At 34.3% G+C, this 7,914-nt stretch overlaps 1 protein-coding gene across 20 annotated transcripts in view; it reads left to right on the forward strand.

The window, feature by feature from the left end:
- Positions 1–1,144, forward strand: part of LOC145261142 (neogenin-like) — a 396,586-nt gene extending 395,442 nt beyond the window's left edge. For all 20 annotated transcript variants that reach the window (XM_080119417.1, XM_080119423.1, XM_080119424.1 and 17 more), the window contains one exon: positions 1–1,144. This exon is cut by the window's left edge and continues 11,925 nt beyond it. The gene's annotated coding sequence lies outside the window, so the exon portion shown is untranslated.
- Positions 1,145–7,914: the final 6,770 nt, after the last annotated feature.

Raw genomic sequence — 7,914 nt, forward strand, 5'->3', positions numbered from 1 at the left:
GAATGATTTGAAACTTTTCCTGGCTGTTGCCATTTTGCTTCTGTCACTCGCTAGGATCATATCAATATCAACTGTTCTCATCCATGTCTTAAGTGGCCACCGATGCCAATGTGGAACACTTTCAAACATTTCAGATGACCAACAGTGAGCAACGGGGCCGTACCAGTTAAGATGTCATTGTGTGACATACTTCCTGTAGTGAGATTGATAGTCTTCTCCATCTGTTGTTTTTTCACACTTTGTCTCTAATCACGTTTCACAGCCATACCAAAAGTAGATGTATCCAATTTGGAAAAAAAAAAAAAATCCACTAGCAACAAATACAATTTTGATTCAGAAGGAAAAAAAACTATCTGTATTTTGTCACTTTTTAAAATTAAAAAAATTTTTTTTTCTTATTAAAATTATTACTTAAAAAAAATATTGTTATCGTCTCTCCATATCAACTATAAGAGATTCGTTTCTATGGTTCTTATTATGCAAAAGTTATTATTTTTTAATCCTGTCATAAATGAAGCTTTACATTCGTACACTAGAGACGGGCAATCAAATTAAAAGTAATGTTTTCCTTTTTTTAACAAAAACATGATTGAAAAAGTAAAATCCATTAAAAATCAGAACATCGATCTCAACAAAATTTGTAGTTGTTAATAAATGGATGTTAATATAATTAGTTTTTATTTCATGTAAAAAACAAAAAATGTATACAAATTCCTCTTTATTTTGATCTCTTAAATTACTTTAACCCCTATTTATTTCAAGGATGAAATACTTATTTTACCCATAGTCAAAACTTGGCGACCTCCTTTACAAAATGATATACATGTGCACAAGATAAACATTTTTGAAGACATCTAATTTATTTTTTTACATTTAAATTTTCAATTTTTGAGTATCATTTTCCACTGAAAGCTGCCATTATTTTTCTTGTTTATTTTTTCATCTGCACCTTTTTGTAAAGATGGTTACTAAGTTTCAATTTTCAAGTATAGATATAATAAGATTTAATGCATCCTTGAAATGAAGGGAAGAGGTAATTAAGTAATATGTTTTTGTTTTTTTTTCTAACATTCCCTCATTAAAAATTTCATTAGAATTGAATAATTCTCTGATTTAAAAAAAAAATTTTTTCTTTTTTTTTTTTTTTTACAAAATACATCATTTTCACTCTCACAAAAATATTAATAAAAGAAATTCCTTTAATCCGAGATATTTTATGCAAAAAATTAATTTTCAAGTTTCATTTTTCTTCCTAGCATCATTTTGCAAATAAAAGATTTCAAAACTGAATTCCACAAAATTTGGCAGGAAGCTGGATATATCAAAAGGATGGACTGCTAATACCAGAATCAATTTGATCGAGCTATCAGTAGTAATAGTAGTAGTAGTAGTAGCACTATTAGTGATAACTATTGTGAAGCATATTCTTTGAACACTTTAGTCAGCCTGAAACAAGAGAGATATTATGTTCACGTGTGCCTGTTTGTTTATAGACTGCCCCCAAAATATTTGTTCTTATGTACAGTGATTTAGTGCTGCCACTCTAAGGTTCTTTTTTTTTCTTCTTTGTTTTTTTATTTTATTTTATTTTTGCATAGAAAAATATAGGTTTTGTTCTGTCTTGAATGGTGGATAAGGTGAAACCTTCACTCCATCGCTACTCTATCCCCATGTTGCTCCCAGTAACAAGTGATTCCCCCACCCACCCAAAAGAAAAAAAATCTCAATACCCTTATGCTACTTGTAATAAATATACAGAAAGAAAAACCTACCGAAAAAAAATAATATTCTTTATAAAAAAAAGGCTTTGTTTAAATTTTCTTTTTTTTTTTTTTAATTAATTTTAAACAAATTTGTTTTTCTCGCTTTGAACTGTCTGTAAACCTTTTTTTTTTTATTTTAATTTAAAAAAAAAAATTTTTTTTTTTTTTTTTTTACTAATTATTTTGAAACCCCCTTCCCCCAATCTTTTTTATACATATATTCAATTATTTGTATTAAACAAACAAGAAAACTTTTGGTTTTTATCTTTCTTTCTTTTGCTTTTTGTTAAATTTTAAATGTCTTTAACAAAAATTTTCTTTAAATTTTCGAATGCACAAAAAGTGCAGTGGAATCCCAGGTAGGTTGAGAAATGATAACCAGTTTGCATGCACGAAGTGTAAGACGGATTATAACTCAGATGTAGAGAGACTTATTTTATTTACTCTAGAAGGTTAGGCATAAGGCCAGGTTTGATGGAAATATTTCTGTGGAAACGTACTGGGTTTGAATTTGGCACAGCCAAGTTTTCAGTCTGTGTTGTTAACATTAGAAAATGACCTGCAGGCTATAGTGGAATGAGTTCACAAATGGATGGTAACATTTAATGCTAATAAGCTGCTCTCCTTTAACAATTACAAGACATCTCTCCAACCACTGATATCCATGAAAAATAACACCTTACCTGAGAATTCTTCCTCCAAACTCCTCAGCCTAACATCCACGGTCAATATGAACTGGAACAAATACATTAAGGACATTGCAATGGCTGCTGCAAAGAAGGTGGGTTCCCTCTATTCAGCTAGAAGACTACTCACACCTGAGAATATCCTGTACCTCTACAAGGCCACCATTCGCCCATGCATGGAGTATTATTGCCACATCTGGGTGGTGCACCTACCACTAGCATCTCTCTCTTGGATAGGGTTCAAAAAAGTCTTCAATCTAATATATCCCAGGTTGTCAACTAAGCTCTAACCCCTGCCCCATCACCTCAGTGTTGCATTTTTGTGTCTGTTTTACAAATATTTTAAAGGAATGTGCTCTGATGAACTCATTGCACTTGTACTCCCTCAACGTACATATTCCCAACAAACCCGCTTAGCAACAAAATCTTCACTATTGAGGTTCCTAAATGCCAGAAAGCTTTCTTCCCGCGAACAGCTAAACTCTGGAATTCTCTTCCTGCTACCTGTTTCCTGAATATACTGATATGCAGAAGTTTAAATCCAACATCTTGTTAATCTTTCTTAGGCATGGTCCCAAATAGTAGCCCCTTACGTGGCAATATGCCTTGTTAGGAGTGAATGTGAGTAAAAAAAACAAAAAAAAACACTTAGCCATCATCATCATCATCATCATCACCCCTTTTCACATGCACCCCTCCAAAATGTAGAGAAAGTTATTCCGACAACAATGCAGTCATTGGTGACTCCAGGGAGGGCCTGTAAGTATTTCTTGAGTCTAAATTGAAAAACTTCAAAATGGGTTTGAAAATAGACGGTACGAAGACCAAATGCATGATTATGCAGAGATGTAAAAAAAAACAAAAAAAAACTCGTCCTTGTTTCCTAGATTTGCAATCGAAGGTTTCGTATTGATACGAACCATTGTTTTGTTGGTCCCTCGACAAAAGGAGGGTGGACCTGTAAATTCACCCTCGTTTGTTCGTCTGTGAACACTTTTATCAATAACTACGCCTTGGAATTTTTTAAAACTTTGCACAAACATTAAACATTTTTTTTTTTTTTGCATAGTACAGAACTCAAATTTACATATGTTAAGGCCTAAAACTGCACTATTTGTTCATTTTCACCAAGATTTGACGTCCCTTGGGAACTTTTGGAGCTAAATAGGTGGGGGGTGGGGTTCAAATGCTGAACTTAGTCATTCTCTTCATACTAGTTCACTGTGCACTCATGGGGGACCATGCATGCTCCACTTGCTTTTTTATCTTGGTGATATCATTGTGTAACCAAGTGCATGTGAGAGGATCATTTATCATTTCAACAGTATCATTTTGTGCCATACAATGTATTTATAAAATTCGTCGTTTAATAAGTTCTGGAAAGTTATTTTTTTTGGTTTCTTTAGTTTCTCCTATAGCAGATGTGAGGGAGTTATTTATTTATTTATTTATTGAGGGGATAGTTTATAGGGTGAAATGATAAAATTGACGCCCTAGAAAAGACAACATGATTTCATTTCCGTTTGATGAAAAACGGTTTTCTGATTTTGTTGCTGACTGCCAACTAGTAAGTTGGCTAGTTACGTACAAATCCCAAGCGTGATAAGGCCCTTCTATCATGTTTGAAATTGATAATATTCAATGAACGAGATCGGAGATGCACCATTGTACAATTTATGCTCTCTCCCGATTCAAGTTAGGACAACATAACACTCTCAAAATGCATCACTAGATTGGCACAAATAATAGGGACATGCTCAGGGTGATGAAGACAAAGTTTCCAGCCACGGTTATGGTCTTTGGTGTGGTTTCAAGTGAGGTCCACATCATGCCACCTCACATCTTTGAAGTCGGCTTGAAAGTCAACACCAAAGTGTACCTGGATGTGCTGAAGTGTACGGTGATGCCCTGGTGCAATCAGGTGGCCACTGGCAAACATTGGGTGTGGTAGCAGGACTTGGCACTGGCCCACAAGTTCAAAGAAACCCAGACTTAGCATCAGAAGGAGTGCTACAAATTTGTACCCTTCTCTCGGTGGCCCCCCATCCTCCCCCAACCTGAACCCGCTGGACTACTTCGTTTGGTCATATGTCAAGAGCATCATCAACATGTCCTCCCAAAAAACCAAAGCCAACCTGATTGCCGCCATCTGCTGAGTATTCGCCAAGCTCCCGTTGTCGCTTGTGGAAAAGGCATGCTCCCAGTTCCAGACCCGTATCAAGGCAGTGATTGAGGCTGAAGGCGGCTACATTAAATAAATGTCAGTTCTACTACATAATAAAGTTACTTGAACTGGTTTTTTACATGAAAAGTTTTAAATAAAGTTGTGTTGTTTTCTTTAGAGCGACATTTTTATCTTTCCAACCTGTATTATTTGAGAAGTAAGCATTTTCAAACAATGTTTGACACGTTATTATTTCTTGTGAGTATTCTTGCATTAAAACATATTTGACCGAGTATTTGATCACACTAGGTGCAGTTTTTTGCTTTGAGTACATATGTGTCTGTTAAATACATGTCTGATTCTGACTCTGCTTACTACTTATGTCTTGTCTTGGGTCAGGTTTTGATAATATGGCATATGTTCCCAAACTCAGGAACCAATACAGAATTTCAAACTGAACACTTTCAAAATCTATATAGCACACACCCTTTTGTGGATATGTGGAATCAATAGGTGACATTATTTTAACGTGTGTGCCTGGAATAGTTTTTTCTATTTTAGGTTTAGTTTTAGTTTGTTTATTTAATTACTTTATTTTCTTATGTTTTGTTATCCTAAAGTAAAGTTTATTCTGTGCATACAGTTGTTTGCTAGTTCATTTCTACAGTTTAATAATTAGAAATGAACTAGCAAACCACTGTATACTATCAAAATCAGAAAACTGTATACAAAATCAGAAAACTGTTTTTCATCAAAATCAGAAAACTGTACACAAAATCAGAAAACTGATTTTCATCAAACGGAAATTTAATCATGTCGTCTTTTCTAGGTTTTGAAAGTTTAGAATTTCAAATTTCTCATTCAGACATAAACAAGTCATCTAAATTTTTACGTGTACTGGCCTGATGTACTATTTTCCACTTTTCCCCAAACACAGTAATAAATACAGAATTTCAAACCAAACTGTTTCAAAATTCTGTATAGCTTCAATCTATGTCCCCCCCCCTCGCCAAACTTTCATGAAAAACACTCGTCTAGCCAAAACCACTATCAATAATTTCCCACACTCTTTATCTGTGCCTAAACCTAAACATAGATTCCATGAACAAAGCTTCTTTCTTAGAACTGCACGCCTGTGGAACTCCCTTCCGATTGCCTACTTTTCAGCTGACTACAATTTGATTGTCTTCAAGTCCAACATAAACAAGTTCTTGATGAACCGCCCCCCTTAAGTAATTCAATTTACAAAATTTTCACTACTTATGATAACTACGCTATAATCCCATTGACTAATGTATACCCATTAACGCTTATTTTCGAGTGGCCTGTGGGCCTTGATAAGTGGTGACTCCTTTGTAAAAAAAGAAAAAAAAAGAAGGGTACCCAACTTTGACATAAAGATCCACAAGTTGAAAAAGATGCACCTGGAGAAGATCAGAGGTTACACTAGACGAAACGTGAAAATAACAACCAAATTGAGAGTATAATTCTGGACAATCTTTTTTTTTTTAACATAGGAATCACCACTTATCAAGGCCCTGAGGCCACTCGGGGATAAGAGTTATTGACTGTACAGTAATCAATGGAATAATATCGCAGTAGTTGTTATTAATGGAAATTTGGCAGATTGGATTACTTAAGGGGGCGGTTCATGTTCATGTTAAGAGGTGTTTGTTTATGTTGGACTTGAAGACAACCCAGTTGTAGTTAGCTGGTATGTTAGAGTTATTCTCCTCATATGCAAATAGAAACGTGATTGGTTGAAAAAAAGAATAGACAGAATACACATAACTATTCCGGTTGTTTTTATGCTGTTTTACAAAATAAATTCCCAAATTTGAAGTTTAAGTATAAAGTTTTTTTTCAACGTGATATGTGTTGTATAAATTTAAAGAAATTAATACAACATAACATCATATATATTTTTTAAATGAGAAAAAGTTGTCTTGGGTTTATTTTAGCGGCATCATAACTCTCGCTTCCCTTGTTTTGTCCTATAGTCCTCACATTCCATGAATAATGTTTCTGACAGAGGAGGAAAAAATTACTATTTTTTCGGGTCGGAATCGGTCCATATTAAACTTATCATTGGCTAGTTATTTTATCTTAAATAGTAGGGCTTTTTTTAACTCCATACATCAGGTGGCTTCATGCCTTGTCCATAAAAAAAGTAAGTGATCTTTATTTGGACAATCCGTCAAAAGTAGATATAAATGTTATTCAGCGTTCGTTTAAAATGAATTATTTTATTCTATAATTGCAATTTTGCTATAATTTTTAATGTAAAGGATTTTTTTCCAACGGGATACATGTTTTTCAAGTTTATAAAATTGATATGACATAATAACATCATATTTTTTTTTTTTTTAAATAAGTGACCTTCAACAGTTCTGAATTTTTTAGATGAGGTATGAATAAAGGTTTCAGACCGAAATTCTGTATTGGTTCCAATATTCGACACAAAGATTCACAAGTTGAAAAAAGATACACTTGAAGAAGGACAGAGGTTACACTGGGTGAAACGTGAAAATAACAACCAAATTGAGAATATAATTCTGAATAATCTAAATAATCTATACGTTATTAAAATGTTATGGTATGTTGGAGTTATTCTGTTCATATGCAAATAGAAACGTGATTGGTTGAAAAAAGGAATAAGCAGAATACACATAACTATTGCGGTAGATTTTATGCTATTTCTATATTATCAGTTCCCAAATTTGATGAAAACCAGTTTTCTTTTTTTTTTTTATAGTATAAAAGGTCTTTTTCAACGTGATATGTGTTGTATACCGGTTGGAACAATAAAGTTGTTGCCCTAAAGAAAACAACACTACAGCTTTATTTTAAGACTTTTATTGAAAAAAATCAATTCAGATAACTTGATTATGCAGTAGAGCTGATATCTATTCAATGTAGCCGCCTTCAGCCTCAATTACCGCCTCGATACTGGGAGCATGTCTTTTCTATAAGTGCCAGTGGGAGCTCAGTGAATACTTGGCAGCTGGCAGCAATCAGACTGGCTTTGGTGTTGTGGGAGGTTATGTTGGTGATGTTCTCAACGTATGACCAAACAAAGTAGTTGAGTGGGTTCAGGTCGGAGAAGTATGGGGCCAGTAAGAGAAAGGTACAAAGTCATAGCACTCCTGAAGCTAAAGCTGAGTCTCTTTGGACTTATGGGCCAGTGCCGAGTACTGCTGCCACATGCATGGTTTGCCAGTGGCCATCTGATTGCACCAGGGCATCACCGAACACTTCAGCACATCCAGGTTGACTTTCAATCCAACTTTTAAGATATGAG

The sequence above is a fragment of the Euprymna scolopes genome, chromosome 37, assembly GCF_053919585.1.
Source record: "Euprymna scolopes isolate OS-2025 chromosome 37, ASM5391958v1, whole genome shotgun sequence".
NCBI lineage: Eukaryota > Metazoa > Mollusca > Cephalopoda > Sepiida > Sepiolidae > Euprymna > Euprymna scolopes.